A 17,389-nucleotide genomic window follows, 5' to 3' on the forward strand; every position below is an offset into this window, starting at 1 on the left:
GCAAGACCCTTCTTGAATTCTCTACCCAATGTCCTGTGAGTTATAAGATTTTCCAGTCTAGTTAGTAGGAATGGGCACTATTCCTAGCCCTGTGTGAGTACAGTATACTGTTTCCTTTAACCTTTTTGAATGGTTCTATCCCTGGCCTTGGGTAGTTTCTTCACCCACTTGTGCTGATCAGTACTCTGCTGAATATTTGAGGGGAAACTTCTGCTGGTTTCCAGAGTTCTCCCTCTGCAGAGCTCTCTTCTCTCCTGCACTCTGTGCTGGGTACTCTAGCTGCTTTGGTCTCCCAAGATTTTTAGCTCTATCTCTCTGACTCAGCTATCCAGTATTATGGATGCACTATAATTTATTTAACCAGTGTCCTATTGTTAGATGCTTGGGTTGATTCTATTGTTATTCTCTTGTAAACTACAACCAAGACTGTCCTCGTACATATATAGACAGATTCTTGTAAATACAACCATACGATGGGGTCTTTCCTAGCAGGAAAGTTACTACCTAAATGATGAATGCCTGTTTACTTATGATAGGTAATACTAAATTATCTTCCAGAAGGTTGTGTCAATTACACTCCATGGAAAGTGTATGAAAGTGACTTTTGGCCCACATCCTTGCCATCAAAGGGTATTATCAAACTTAAGAGTTTTTCCAATCAGGTGAAAAAAATGATAACTCATTGTTTTAATTTGCATTTCTTTAGTCATGAATGAAGCTTAGCATATCTTTACATGTTTGTTGGCTGGTTTTCCCATTTTCATCCAGATAACGCTGTGGACAGTTGACTCACAGGCACAGACCTCTTTTATTACAACTTGCAGTTTATGCTCTAACTGATGGCTCATTCCCCTCAGCCACACACTTATAGTGGATTTCCTAATTTCTAGGGATCCGTAGATCTTGAGTTCTCTGGGAACCAGTGATTCTACCCTTCTAAATTAATCTGTGGATTACCGTCATGGTCCAAATTATTGCAACTACCAACTTCAGGTGGCTACAGGGAAGCAAAGTTTCTCTATGGCTGCCTCAAGAGATAGACCTCTTGAATGTCTAGAAATCAGCAGTACAGCTGATCTCCAGCCTTCTGAGTCATTAGGGCTCATGATAGTGACGAGCACAACTACTGCCATCATTACTGAAAATTCAATTTAGGGCTAAGACCTGTTATGTCAAATCATTTAGAACTTCGGTAGTTTTCTAGACCAGTGGCCAAAGAGATTGGCAGGACCCTGAATTCTGTCAATCCTGGATTCATGACAGTATGACTTCAGCCTGTATGAAACTTCTAGAAGCAGCATCTGCTTAGCTTCAAATGCTATAGCTACACTCATTAGTATGGAAAGAGGTACTAGGGCCCAGGAAATTCCAGGAAACAAGGAAGGGAGGTTAGATTAGATGACTTTTTTTTTTTTTTTTTTTTCTGGCGACACCATGCAGCTTGCAATTCTTAGTTCCCTGACCAGGGATTGAATCCAGGCCCTCGGAAGTGAAAGCTCAGAGTCCTAACCACTGGACTGCTAGAGAATTCCCTTAGATGACTCTTCACACACTTTCTGACTTACCATTAGATAAACCAGCTATGTCATTAGCTCTCATAGCCATCATGGTTCCCCTGTCCCCTTCCAATCTGCAACAGACTCCTGAAATTCAAGAACTTCTACCAACTTGTATGCACAAGTTCAAGTCTATCCTTCCTCCTCGGGATATATCTCAACTATGCCCTGTTTCTTCTAGATGAGCCTTCAGACTGGCTCCCTTTTCCAGCCCTGTCTAAGCTATACCTTTTCAGGTTCTTCTGACTCATCACATTATATCCTTCCTACCTTTGGTGACATGCCTGGAAGCCCACTTTTAACAAGGGAGAAATAAAGATTCATTTCAGGGAAGCCAATCACAAAACTCACACCCTGCTCAACTTTTTCCCTACAGGTCCTCACATCATTACTTACTTGTCACTATAAATGCATTGACTCCAGGGTGACAATAAAAGGACCTACCTGCCAGGCACTGTCTCAGTCACTTTTTGTGCATTATCTTTTACTTCCACATAACTCCTTTAAAGTAGGTATTAGATGAGGCCGGTAAGGATACTTTAAGCTAAGTCAAATCATGCAGCTAGAATATAGCAGGGCCAGGTCTGCCGGATTCAGAGACTGTGCTCTATCCATCAGACTGTAGTATTTACTCTGTGCGCAGCACTGTGGGATACAGAGAAACGCTAACCTTCCCTGATTCCACGAAGGTTTAATTTTGTTGGGGAGATGAGGCTGACTCTGATGGAAGATTAAACAATAGTACAAGATTACGCTGATGGAGAGATTAGGCATATGATGACTGGCAACTGCTAGGTTTACAGGAGAGAGCACAGAACAGCTAGAAAAGGCTTCACGGGAGACATGAGATCTAAGGTGCTCTGCAAGGATGCATTTTGGAGAATTTGTTAGATATTTGGAGAATTTGCTAGAATTTACTAGATACTTGAAGAGAATTGCAAGGTGAAGGAGAGGTGACTGAAGAGAGTGTTTATGAGATGAAATACAAATTCTGTCTTACACACATGTACCCATTTACATACTCAGCCAAGTCACTTCACATTGTGATGCTTCTAACTGTTCACAAAGAGTAAGCCCATTTAGCAAATGCTCATGTCCTTGAGATCAATTCACTGCAATGTATTCATTCTTTTTAAGATACTCATAGGCCAGACCCTGAATGACGCCATTAGGCAGCCTCAGTGAGAAACCAACTATGCTCAGTGTGTAATGGGTCTGCAGGGCAGGACTGGAAATGCCTATTCCAGTATCGGAGACAAATCTGTTCTTCTGGCCCATTTCCCACCTACTTCTCTGCCAGGGTAGTTTTTATACTGGCCCAGGGCTGGGAGTACAGGTTTTTCCAAACACAACCCTCAGACAATATCTCCGCAAAGACTTGTGAGAACCTAGATGTGGATCACTGGTCATAGAATGTTAATGCTGAAAGGTTCATAATAAATCATTAAAGTATAAGTTTTCAAACTCCTCTTTGGTATCCTTCAAGAGGGTTTTATGAGGATGGCAAACTCGGGGCAATGTCATGTCAGCCCTCCATCCCTAGTTTTGTAAAAGCCATTCCGTTTTTATTTGCTTAATTTGTTTGTGCTTCTGCACAAGATACAATTCTACAACCTTAAAAACAAGGTTTGCAGGGAGCTGGCTTGGTCCTGTTCTTTCACGCGGTAGACAAAGACCAAAGCCCAAAGAGGTGAAGTGACCACCCAAGTTGGCTACTTAGTGGTTAAGCAGGATCTAGGTCTCCAGGTTGCCGTAATCTCCTCTGAAGCTTGATCACATAACCACTACCTCTGGGATTATATTTTTGGCACTGACAATACACCATGAGATCATTATCACAGAATTCAGATTCAAAGAGGAATTCCTGCTTTATTTTCTTCTCCCTTTTCTCTCCTTCTCCTCCACCTCCACTTTCTCCTTCTCCTCCTTCTGTTTCTCCTTTGACTTGCCTGAAGGTCTTTTTCAAGACTCATCAATTCATCTTAAAATTACTTTCCCCCTTCCTTTACCCCACTGTGCCTACCTCTTGCCAATCAATACATAGATTGACATTAAGAGGGCACTGGGAAGTTAGAGATTTATTGTATTGGTTAATGGCAAGATGGTAAGTTTGACTCCTTCCAAGGAGTTGGACCTTCTCAACATTCCAACAGCAGCTCACCTTCCTCTTCCCACCTCCTGCTTTTGCAGGCATCCCCCTCCTCTACCACTTGAATTAGTAATTAAACTCTTGCAGCCAGAAAGCCAAAGTGCCTGAAAATTCTGGAGTCTACAGTGCTACACAGATGGCAAGTTCAAAGGCTTCCTACCTGTTGAGACCTGAGCCCAAGTTCTCAATAGCTGGTGAAGTCAGCAATGTCTAATGGCAAATAGGGAGTGAAACAATAGCTTCCAGGTTAGAAAACAGGTCTTGGCAGGCATGTGACAGAGAAGGTTTGTTATATGCCCAAGGATCTGTTGAAATCGCCATTAATTGTGAGACTTGCTAAAGATCAGCACCTTCCTCATTAGTGGTAAAGTGGGTTAAGCAGAACTTTGTATTCTTCTTTGCTGAGTTTAACAGTGGCGCTCCAGCATGTGACCCTCTGGATAGCTTTTATTAAGTGATTGTATCATTAAACATTGGGGGCTCCAACTGCATTCAAAGCCTTTCAATTGAATAAAAATTTCCTGCATGCCTACTGTGTATGCAATACACTTTTGGAAATACCAGATTATATAAATCAGGGATTTGGTGTCCTAGAATTTTCCCTTCGATTGGAGAAACAAGGTTAACACATCTGAAATAATTAGAACTCAAGTTATGTTGTTTTGGAAGCTACTGGCTTTATGATTGTAATTTTCTACCTATTCACAAAACTGCTCTGATTTTCAATTTAATTTAACAAGAATTTGTGGCTTACTTATTTTGTGTTAAATACTGTACAATATATATAATTTACAACCTTAGAATTTGAAAGAACTGATTTCGGATTCTGATCCTGATATTTACTAGTTGCATGACTTTGAGAACCTTCTAGAATCCATGTTCTTATTTGAGAAATGGGGATAATAATGTTCATCTTCTAAGATTTGGTTAAAGTTATATTTTAATGCATGAAAGTCGTTTAGTACAGTTCTTAGTAGGTGTTCAATGAATGATGAATGTTATTATACAAAGCATCATGAGGATTATGGAAAAGAGCAAGACATAATCTTTGCCCTTAAAGAGTTTATAATATATATTTTTTGATATTAAATCCTACTAAAAATTATAAGCAAGAATATCAGAGCTGAGTAAAGGTGACCTTTATTATTTATTTATTAGATTCTATATATATGTAAAACCGATAGCTAGTGGGAAGCAGCTGCATAGCACAGGGGCATCAGCTCGGTGCTTTGTGACCACCTAGAGGGGTGGGATAGGGAGGGTGGGAGGGAGGGAGATGCAAGAGAGAAGAGATATGGGGATATATGTATATGTATAACTGATTCACTTTGTTATAAAGCAGAAACTAACACACCATTGTAAAGCAATTATACTCCAATAAAGACGTTAAAATTTTTTTTTTAATTTGGATCTGGTTCTTCATTTGCTTTGAAGGCTAGTAAATTCTGTACTTCTGTTTTGTAAGAGGCAAGGCTATTACCAAGTTCTCCCCAATTACCAAGGGGTGAACTGCAACTTTCAACAGTTTTGTCTTTACCACTGCTAAACCTAGCATAGATGGAGACAGCAGAAGAATTTATGACTCAGGTCAAATGGAAATAAAGTTCAGCTGACCTTTCTGTGAACCTTCACGTTCTGTGATTTATTTATTTAAAACAAATTATTTACTAATTTTGGCTGCGTTTGGTCTTTGTTGCTGTGTGTGGGCTTTCTCTAGTTGCGGCGAGTGGGGGCTACTCTTCGTTGCGACGTGCAGGCTTCTCACTGCTGTGTCTTCTCTTGTTGCAGAGCACAGGCTCTAGGTGCACAGGCTTCAGTAGTTGTGGCATGCAGTCTCAGTAGTTGTGGTTCACGGGCTCTAGAGTGCAGGCTCAGTAGTTGTGGCACACGGGCATAGTTGCTCTGCGGCATGTGAGACCTTCCCAGACCAGGGCTCGAACCCATGTCCCCTGCATTTGCAGGTGGATTCTTAACCACTGCCACACCAGGGAAGTCCCACTTTCTGTGTTTTAATCTAGGAAATTACTATATTTTTTAGGACTCTTACTGAAAGTGACAGGAATCAACTCAACTTAGCTTAAGCCAAATATTGCATATAGTAGAGTATTATCTGTACTTGAAGAAAGAGCTTTGGGTTTATTCCAGCATGGGTCATGTGCCTGTCACTGAGCCAATGTCTTTAGCCAAAGGGATGGTGGGTCTTTGGCTATTGCTGGATGGTCAAAAACAATAGTTACCTTACTGAGTCAACTCTACCTGGTGGGCCATGTGCTCTCTTAGAGAGTTGAAACTCTTGGAGAAAGACCTGGCTTCTTGAGACCCCACAAAGCCTCACTGATGCTCCAGGTTTAAGTGAGGCCACTGGCCTTAAGGATATTTTGTTGTAAGAAGGCTACTACAGTAAACGCTGAAGACGTGAGTAGCCCATCCAAATCTATTACACAGGATTTTGGAGAGACATAATTTCACTGACTGTTAACTCTGGGAAGATGAGCTATGTTCCCTTGAGCCAAAAGCAAAATGTACCAGCCTTAACACTAGACAGGGGAGAAATGTTGTCAAAAGCCAACACCCCCATACTCCTGCACAGGCCAGTGAATCTTGGCCACAGTAAGCTTCTGGAGTTTTCTTACAAGTTTGGGCTAGATCTGATCTGCCTTTCAGCTCTCCACCACCACCACCACACCAAATTATTCCCCTCCCTTCCATAAATTGTCCATGCTACCCTACTATATTGTCTGAAAGTCATACCCTGAGTGTCCTTCTTAGGAACTTTCTTGAGGATGAAGTTCATTAGCCTAGAACACTAGGCTAAGTCAAGTTTGAAATGTGTCTGGTATTGCCTTTGCCACCAACAAACTGTGCAACAAAATGTTGAACAACCCTCTCACTGTGGAGAATCTCAGTTCTCTCAACTATAAAACCAAGGGCTCAGATGACAGCATGTAAGTTCCCTTAAGGGTAACTTAATAAAGAACCTGGCAAATAGCAGGTGTATTTGATGAGGGTAGGTTGGTCTTTGCTCCCCGTTCTTCCCCCCAGATTTACACTCCATGATTCAGTGTCTGATGGACCTGTTGGCCTATCCATCCATTATCAGGAAAAAGAGAATGGGGAATGGGGTCCAGGACAATAAAATTTTGATTTGGAGGAAGGAAGTAGTGAAAGTATGGCTATATCTTAGATTACTCTCCAACAACAGCCTCTTTATTGAAACCCTTCTCCTAACACTGGTAAACATGCCAAAGGCTAGAATGCAATGAAATGTCGTCAGCTACCCTCACCCTGACCCTACGACCCTCTTTTTCTTTTAATCTGTCTTTATAAGTGGCCAAGGTTTTCAACACTGAATTTTTCTTGGGGGGAAAAGATAGATGGGGAAAAGAGAGAGAGACAGAGGGAGAGATTATTGAGAGGAGGTAGCTGATCATGGGAAACTACCATAAGCACAAGGACAAATGGCCAGTGAAAATTACCAAGTTGGGAAGGCTGAAGAACAGTTTTAAAAGGGAGATGACTAACAATTAACTTAGAATTGTTTCTGTTAGCTCTTTAGTTGGGATATTAGAATCATAATTATTATATTCACAAATGTTTTCAGTGTTGAAGGGCTTTGTTTATTTTGTTTTGCTTTTGTCTTCCAAATAAAGGAAGGAGATGAAAATTTTTTTCTGGGTTGCCCTTGTGTGTAAGAGAGAGCACATTAACAAATTCATCAGGAATTGGTGGAAATATTTTTTTAAAAGGCTTTGAACTTCCATAAGATGTGGAATCATCATTCTAACTGATTTCTTCTAGGTCTGAAGTGGCTAAGTGAACCCAGCTGACATTTGGGTGACACATGTAAGCCACCCAGCATAATAGTTATGCCTAGTAGGTGGCCCAGCTTCAGTGCTGCTTAGGTGCATGGTGTGCCCAAAGAATGGCTGGAATTCCAGTCCAACCCAGATACCAATCCTGGCCCAGGCTACTTAATCCTCTTCCTCCTTCCAAGCCTTCTCTAAGTTGATTAAAGTGGTCAGCTTTCTCTTTCTCTACTTCCACACAGGACCGATTCTAGAATATTATTAATATTATTCCAGTTGTCTCTTTGCAGGTCTTTATGGTATGCAAAGACGGAGACTGGGACCATGCTACAGTGATTCCCTCTTACCCACCTAGGAATGCACCTGGTAACACATAGAGCGGATTAATTAATGTATTTCGCTGGGGCTGAACTGTCACTGACAATTGTTACCTGATGGCTGTGACTCCAGGTTTGACTTATAGTACTGGGGCTTGGACTGGAGCTACAGCTCTCCTGCAGTACTTGAGTCTAAGTGGTGACTCTACCTCCCTGCATTTCCGTATTGCCACATTCACTGACATCTATCCAGGTCAACCAGTTCCCAGACTGGGTTGTTTCCACTATGACTGGCTGCATCCTGAACTACAACCGTTTCCTGTAAGCAAGTAACACATTAGATAGCGTAAGGAAGGTCAAAACCAAGCTGGAAATTCAAATCAGCGAGAAATAAGCCATTCTCTTGAGGAAGGTAGAAATGAAAACTAAAAGAAAGTAAGTGGATGGACAAACTTAAATTGCTCCTTTGGCTCACCTGCCTTATAAAAGAGCTCCTATGTCTCAGAATGATGTTGCCAAGTATCCCCTTGACTGTACAGTTATTTCCTTACCTTTCTCCCCACCGCCAATACCCAGTCATACCTGTTTTCCTATAGCTGACCCTGCCATAATGCCCTTCTCCCTCCCTTTAGGCATTTAAAACTCTACCTGTTCTTCACGGCAATGAAGCTTTCTCAACTAGATTGTAAGATCCCAAAAGGCAGAACCCTATCTGCCTTGTTTGCTGAATATCCCAGTGCCTGGCACGGGCTCTCCATGGATATTGTGGAAGGAAGAATGGAAGGAAGAGAGAAAGAAACTGTACTAATCCATACTATCTTTGCCTTCTTTGAACTCTTGAATTTATAGTCACTACTTTACAGTAGCACTAAAGGCTACTTATTGTTTTACCTGACTGTGTTATTATCTTGAAGACAGAGAATTATGCTTCAGTATTCAGCCCCCCTGCAGGGCGTGATCACTTCTTAGTAAATACTTGTTGATGAAAGAATGGTCTGTTTAGAGACCTCATTTATGGGCTGTGTACAGGCCCAGTGTCCCCAGTACTCAATATTGCTGCTCTCTGTTAATGACAATCAGCCCGATGGGCCCCTCCCAGCGACCGCAAAGAACAAACAGCACCCTTGGAGCTGCCGAAAGAGAAACAGACAAATTCCACTCTCCATGTTCCTCTGAGGAGACAATTCACAGTGAGTTTTCCTACCTGAATGACATTTCCTCCTAAAACTTCAGGCTTAATTTTGATATTTTCTTGGTTATTATTTTTTCAAATAGAATCAAACAGAAACAAAAAGGTTTTATTAGTTTCAGGGACAGATGTTGCCCCATCAGTAGTAGTACTCACACTGTAGGTTCTGGATAAGAGTCATGTGTCTTCTCCTTAAACCCCAGTGACCTGTAGATTACATAAGCTCTCTAAATCTGGTTCCTTCTCTCTCAAACAGGCTGTGGAGAGGGTGGAAAATGACTTATGCTTTGGCCCTTTTGTTGAAGCAGACCTTTCTGCACTTTGAGCTCCCAGATGTGTTACAGCCCCTGGAGACACCACCCCCTACCTGCCTAGGTAATTCAAATATGTTCCCAGGACCACACTCTGCTATTTGCTCCTCCTGCGGGCCTCTGCTCACAGGTTTCTAATGTTTGCTTCTGGCCCCTTGGCTTGGAGACCTGCCCAGACTTCATTCTCAGGAGTATTGGGCTCAAGATCCTGTTTGTCTCTGGGATTTCCAAGTGGCCTTCACCCCATCTCTCTCCAGCTTCAGGGAACACACACCTTTCATTAATCCCAGCCTGTGGGAAACTTCATACTGGGCCAACTGTTAGACTTGGACTGCCCAGGAGAGGAGCATATAGACAAGTGTTGTTAAAATACAAAGATGAATCTACCTGGATTGAACATGCAGATGGGCAGAGAGGATTTGGTCCTGTCTTACCAGGCTCCTTGAAACTGGCCTGGCCTCTCCTGACTAATGCACCCCATGAAAGGTCTGCATCTGTCCATTTCCCACCCCTGACTCTATGCTGTCTACAAGAGCCAGCTCACCAAGTTCTTTCTTTTGTTCTTTTTGGCCATACTACACAGCTTGCAGGATCTTATTTCCCGAAAAAGGGATCAAACCTGGGCCCCCAGCAGTGAAAGCCCAGAATCCTAACCACTGGACTGGCAGGGAATTCCCCATGTTCTTTCTTATTCTCTCATATTCAGTCTCACCTCAGTCTTCAAATTTGGCACCTGACTCTATTTTTGGCTTTAACCTTGCCTTCTCTCAACAAAATTTCTGGTCTCACGCTCAGTCTTTTGGCTCAGACTTTTGTCTTCTGCTTCCCTGGGCCCTGGTCTCTTGTTTCTCTTCAGTTGTCCTTGTAGCTATGCTCCACTGGACCCTGCCGAGAGCTGGAAGGTCCTTTTCAGCTCCTGAGACCAGGGGATCCAGTCAGAATGGGTGATTTTTCCAAAGATTCTAGGGTTTTCTGAAGTCTATTTTCAAATGCAGGTAGGAAAGTATAATTTTGATAAATCCTCCTATCAGTTTAGTAGCTTGAGCGACCGATTGGACACAATAGAAGAAAGACTGAAAGGAGAAGAGGAGGGTGGAAATTATCTGAGAGGTGAGAGAAGAGGGAAGAACAGAATTACTGCTTCTTAAAGGTATTCATATGTTTAATTTTTAGTCAGAAAACTACCAATGGTGATGTTGGGACATAATTTATTTGTTATAACATTGCAGAAATAGTGGATGTGCCAGACTGATAAGCATTGTAGGTACTTCAGCCTGAACTCAAACAGGTAGAGGGGAGAATATTCTATGGCCCTGCTATTCCTTCCTGCCTCCTTCCCTCCTTCTGTTACCTGTCAGCAGTGACAACTGGGGACAGTGGGAGTCTGCTTTTGGGGAACTGCACACAGTCTATCACTTTGTCTAAAAATCCCAGAGCAACTGTCACTGTTCAGTATCATATGATAGGATGCTGTGGAATTACAATTTGCTCTTTCTTCAAATGCCAGAGAGAACCTCCATAGGTTTCTGGGCAACTACCCCTTTATTCTGTATCAGCAAAAGAGTGTTAGAGTCAGCACCTAAAATGAAGTCAGTTCCCTTTGTTTGCTGTCAAGGATCCATCCCTTATGCTGGTGTCAAATAGGTCTTTGTCCGCAGGGAGACTGCGTGGATTATCTATGTGGACAACAGGGTACTGTGTTTACAGATGTGTATGTGTGTGCGCATGTGTGCCCGTGATGATTGGAGGAAGCAGGCACAGAAACTGCTGCTGTGATATGTGTTTAGTCATCAAGACAAATATGGCATTGGAGGAATAATCACTCTGTTGGTCCAATCATCCTTAAAGGACTCTATTTCTTCAGAAGGCTGAAGTTAATTAAAAAGATGCCTCATGATGGGGTAGGGAAATTGCCAGGGGAAGGTTGATTGGCTGGCTGACTGCCATGGTCTAGCAGGATAGTGAATTTATAACGGACCAAGGTTCTGGTTCTCAGCCTTGATCAGGAGAGCTACTATTCATTCAGTACTTCCTACCCTATGCCAGTGCCCAGGCCAAGCACTTCCATACACTATTTTATTTAAACTCCACAGCAAGCCTGCCACATGGATATGATTATCTCCAACTTAACATGAGACTGAGTAGGTTAAACAACTTGCTTCACGATCCATGGCTAATACCTGGCAGAGCTGGATTCAGACATACTTCTTTCTGACTCCAAAGCTGGTAAGTTTAATTACGATGCAATACTACCTCTCTTTGTAGGACCCCAAATTGGAGCAATTAATATACTCAGAGATGATTAGACTTTTGCTGAAAGACAAGAATTACGGAACTCACAAGAGATGGCTGAATAAGCCACACGGCTCATTTGTTTAACTCTCCAGTGATCAGAATGCCAGTGGCTCCTAGGAGTCTTGAGGTATCCCAGGCTGAATTGGAAATCATGAAATCATTTGGTGAGAAGGAATGAGAAGATAATGAGGTGGGCAGTTCTGAGAGCACTCATGTCCGTGGGGAAGGCTGGGCTTCTGCGGGAATAGATTCAGAGAAACTGTCCAGGCCCAGCTGGACTCCCAGCTCCCCTTAACCCCTCCACTACTAAACTATTCTGATGACATATTTTATCTTCAACATGCTCATATTTTTTATCTACAGCAAATAACAGATTTCTACTTGGCCAGAGGGCTACTCTGCTTCTTTTATCATAAGTTACAGAACTAAGTTACTTGCCCAGAGGACAACTTTATTTTCTTTTCCCCAAGTTCCTGTGGGAAAGGTGGGGAGCTCACGGTGGCCCATGAGACCTCGGTGGGCATTGCCGGTTGCTCACCCCACATCCTCTTCCACTTTCCTCCTTCCTGAGTCCATGCTAACCTGGGGCTTCTAGTCAGGTGAAAAAACTAGTTGTACTCCTTAGGTATTTTGAATTGGGTTTTCTATTACTTCTATTTCTATTACTAACACTTCTATTTCTATTACTATTACTTGAAGATGCTGCTGCTAAAACATCCAAACTGATACAGGTACTCCTTCAAGAATGGGTTTAAGTAAGCCTTGCTTCTGCATTAATTGTTTTCAACAAACATTTTTTGAGCACCTCTTTTATACCAGGTGCTGCTCTAGGTACTTGAAATATATATCAATGAGCAAAATGAACAAAGGCCCTTGTCTTCCCGAGGCTTACATTCCAGTGGGGAGAAATAGACAATAAACAAAGGACGTGTAAAGAAGTAAATGATGCAATATGTTAGAGGTTGATTAGCTATGAAAAAAGAAAAGTGGAGAGCAGTGTCTCAGTGTGGGTTCACCCAAAAGAAGACCCCAAGACAAGGGTTTTGGTGCAATTAGCTAATTTCGGAGAGCACAAGTGAGAGAGAAGAGAAATAGAGACAGGGAAGGGAGAAAAGCCAATGAACTGTCTGTTAGTGAGTAGTTGACGGTTGTATCGAGCAGGGAGCTCCTGGGCTGGAAACCCACATACGTGTCATATGAAAAACATCTCAGAATTGTTATCCCAAGGGCTGGGAAATCTGGGTTATTTACCCTCCAACTTGGTCCCTCCTTAGTTGAGGGTTACCCCTGAGGGCATTAAATCATCCAGCCTTCAGAGGTGCTCCTGGCGGGTGCTTCAGAGGTGCTCCTGGTGGGTGCTTCAGAGGTGCTCCAAGCTTCAGTGGCAGAAGAAACTGCAGAAAGTGAAGAGAAACATGAGTTGCTTAAGGGGGAAATCTGTCAGCTTGTGGAGACTGCCCACCAAAGCCCAAGGTGGGCTGAGGGGTCATGGACAAGATATCAACAGTGTCTGCTCCAGCAAGGTAAAGAGGATTGAGAGTGCAGAGGGGTAGGGAGGCTTGTCACAGTTTTGTATAGGATGTTCAGGATAGGCCTTGTTAAGAAGATAACACCTGTACAAAGACTCAAAGCCTATGGATATCTGGAGAAAAGCATTCCAGGTAGAGGGAATAGCAGTGCCAAGACCCTAAGCTGGGAGTGTACTGGAGCATTTGAGAAACAGCAAGGAGGCCAGGGTGGCTGCAGTCCAGTGATCAAGGAGATGGGTGGTAGGAAGTGAGGTCAGAGGGACCCCAGGGCCCAGAGCATGATAGGCCATGAAGGACTTTGTAACGATGTTGGCTTTCACTCTAAATGAAATGGGAAGGCATTGGACGATCTGAGCCCAGTGTTGTAATTCTCTGATGGTTGAGAAATTCTCTAGGAGGAAAGTCAGTTAATGCTCTTTTGGGGCTGACTTGAAAGCATTGTCACAGATTCTGGATCCAGAAAACAGTGAAAACAGAAATGAGATGCCAGACAGTCCTTTCAGGTGGCCCGGTCTGGGTGTGCAGAACAAAGGCAGACATTGCCATCCCTCTCTTCAGAACACCTTGTGAGTTTCAGTCATTGGCTCAGTATCTTTGAGGGCTTTCTGTGTTGGACATTAACCAATTTAAGGGGTTGAATGTTGAGTGTGTGCGAGAAGTTCATGGGATGTGAAACAAAAAGGATTCATTTTGGGCATTACCATCTACATTATTTTTTGATTTTGTTTCCAGGATTAGGACCATTTACTCCTCCTCTTGTTTGCAACGTCCTAAAGAGGAAGGTCTACATTTATATTCTCAGTTTATAGATGAGGAACTTTAAGCATAGTAAAAATGGCATTCAATTACCAAGTGACATCATAAGGTCTCTAGACCCCAGTTATGAGCTTTTCTTATAGGTTATAGAGGGCCCTGATCTGTGCAGTGTGTATTGTCATTTACTGGACACCTTATTCCCTTTTCTCAATGTCAGGATTGTAGCATGTCTTAGTGGTTTGTCTTGGTGGTTGATGAAAAATTTACTGTAGAAAATAGAGAGAAAGTGACATGTTAGGTTATTTATTAGGAAAAGTCAGGGTGAATTCCTAGTATTAAAAATAAAAATTTTCCTGTTTTTTTTTATTGTCAAGTATAACTCAACAACACCCCCACCCCCAATTTTACCATTAATTCTTATGTTTAGTTGTTAGTACTCAGATGTTAGTCCCAAATACAGGGTCCTAATAACAGGGACCAGGGCAATTTGGAGAGTAGTTATGGCAAAGACTACTAGCTACTTACTGCAATCTGTTGGTTCCTCTCTTGTTAACAGAATTGCAGCCAGGGCCATGACCAGAGTACAGACATACCTCAGAGACAGTGTGGGTGCAGTTCCAGACCACCACAATAAAGCAAGTAAAACACATTTTTTTTTGTTTTCTAGTGCATAAAAAGTTATGTTTATACCATACTGTAGTCTATTAAGTGTGCAATAGCATCATGTCTAAAAAATGTATACACCTTAATTTAAAAACACTTTCTAAAAAATTGCTGACCATCATCTGAACCTTCAGTGAGTTATAATAGTTTTGCTGGTGGAGGGTCTTGCCTTGCTGTTGACGGCTGCTGACTGATCAGGGTGGTAGTTGCTGAAGGTTGGGGTGTCTGTGGCAATGTCTTAAAATCAGACACAATGAAGTTTGTCACATCCATTGGCTCTTCCTTTCACAAACAATTTCTCTGTAACATACAATGCTGCTTGTTAACATTTTACCCAAGTAGAACTTCTTTCAAAATTGGAGTCAATCCTCTCAAACCCTGCTGCTGCTTTATCAACTCTATGTAATATTCTCAATCCTTTGTTGTCATTTCAACAAACTTCACAGCATCTTCACCAGTAGATTTCAAGTTTAATTAAGAAATTACAGTAGTCAGTCACATCTTCAGACCCCACTTCTAATTTTAGTTCTCTTCTTATTTCCACCACATCTTCAGTTACTTCCTCCACTGAAATCTTGGACCCCTCACAGTCATCCAGGAAAGTTGGAATCAACTTCTTTGAACTTCTGTTAATGTTGATATTTTGACTTCCTCCCATGAAGCATGAATATTCTTAATGGTATTTAGAATGGTGAATCCTTTCCAGAAGGTTTTTCAATAGATTTTGTCCAGATCCATCAAAGGAGTCACTATCTATGGCAGCTATAGCCTTAGAAAATGTATCTCTAAAGTAATAAGACTTGAAAGTCAAGATTACTTCTTGATCCATGAGCTGCAGAATGGATGTTGTGTTATCAGGCATGAAAACAACATGAGTCTTTTCGCATACCTTCATCAGAGCTCTTGGGTGACAAGGTACATTGTCAATGAGCAGTAATATTTTGAAAGGGATCATTTTTTTTTCTGATCGGTAGGCTTCAACAGTGGACTTAAAATATTCAGTAAACCATGTTGTGAATTGATGTGCTGTTATCCAGGCTTTGTTGTTCCATTTCTAGAGTACAGGCAGAGTAGATTTAGCATAGTTCTTAGAGGCCCTAGGACTTTCAGAATTGTAAATGAGCATTGGCTTCAACGTCAAGTCACCAGCTGCATTAGCCCCTAACAAGAGAGCTTTGAAGCCAATCATTGACTTCTCCTCTGTAGCTATGAAAGTCCTAGATGGCATCTTTTTTCAATATAAGGCTGTTTTGTCTACACTGAAAATCTGTTATTTAGTGTAGCCACCATCATTGATTATCTTAGATCTTCTGGATAACTTGATGCATCTTCTACATCAGTGCTTGCTGCTTCACCTTGCCTTTTTATGTTATGGAGACAACTTCTTTTCTTGGACCTCAAGAAGCAACCTGTTTTAACTTCAAACTTTTCTTCTGCAGTTTCCTCACATCTCTCAGCCTTCATAGAATTGAAGAGAGTTAGGGCCTTTCTCTGGATTTGGCTTTGGCTTAAGGGAATGTTGTGGTTGATGTGATCTATCTAGACCACGAAAGCTTCTTCCATATCAGCAGCAGGTCTGTTTTGCTTTCTTATCATTTATGTGTTCACTGGAGTAGCATTTTAGATTTCCTTCAAGAACAACTCCTTTGCATTCAGAACTTGGCTGACTGGTGTAAGAGGCCTATCTTCCAGCCTATCTCAGCTTTTGACATGCCTTTTTCACTAAGCTTAATCATTCCTAGCTTTTGATTTAAAGTGAGAGATTCATGACTCTTCCTTTCATTTGAACACTTAGAGACCATTGTAAGGTTATTAATTGGCCTAATTTAAATATTATTATTTCTCAGGGAGCAGGGAGGCCTGAGGAGAGGGAGAAAGACAGGGGAATAGGCAGTTGGTGGAGCAGTCAGAACACCCATGTTTACTAATTAAGTTCACCGTCTTGAAAGAGTGTGGTTTGTGGCACCTCAAAACAATTACAATAGTAACATCAAAAATCATTGATCACAAGGCTTCCCTGGTGGCGCAGTTGTTGAGATCCTGCCTGCCGATGCAGGGGACACGGATTCGTGCCCCGGTCTGGGAGGATCTCACATGCTGTGGAGCGGCTGGGCCCATGAGCCATGGCCGCTGAGCCTGCGTGTCCGGAGCCTGTGCTCCATAGCGGGAGAGGCTGCAGCGGTGAGAGGCCCGCGTACCGCAAAAAAAAAAAAAAAAAAAAAAATCATTGATCACAGATCACCATAACAAATATAAGTAATAAAGAAGCTTGAAATATTGAAAGAATTACCAAAATATGACACAGAGACACAAAGTGGGCAAATGCTGTTGGAAAAATGGTGCCAGTAGACTTTTTTGATGCAGGGTTGCCACAAACCTTCAATTTGTAAAAAGTGCAATATTTTCAAAGTGCAATAAAGTGAAGCATAATAAAATGCTGTATGCTTGTATATTTCCCAGCCTCCCTTGAGCTAGAGGTAGTCATATAACTCATCCATGCTAAAGGGTGTGGCCAGACATGATGCACATCTCATAAGCATGAAGCAGGCATGTCTCCTCCACATTCTCTCTCCTTCTGCCAGTTGGAAAAAAAAGACAATGAGGCTGAGGCCTTGAAGATGGTAGTTTCCCAAGGTGGCAGGACCCTGGGTTCACATCACCACATGGAAGAGAGTAACCCCAACCAGAAACAATTACCTTATACCAACATATGAGCAGAAATAAACCTCTATTGTGTTTCAGCCATTCCATTTTTTCTATTTATTATCACAGCCTAGCCTACTCTATGTAGTACAGTGGTGGTTGATTCCCTTTCTTG

This window comes from Lagenorhynchus albirostris, chromosome 9 (genome assembly GCF_949774975.1).
Source record: "Lagenorhynchus albirostris chromosome 9, mLagAlb1.1, whole genome shotgun sequence".
Taxonomy (NCBI): domain Eukaryota; kingdom Metazoa; phylum Chordata; class Mammalia; order Artiodactyla; family Delphinidae; genus Lagenorhynchus; species Lagenorhynchus albirostris.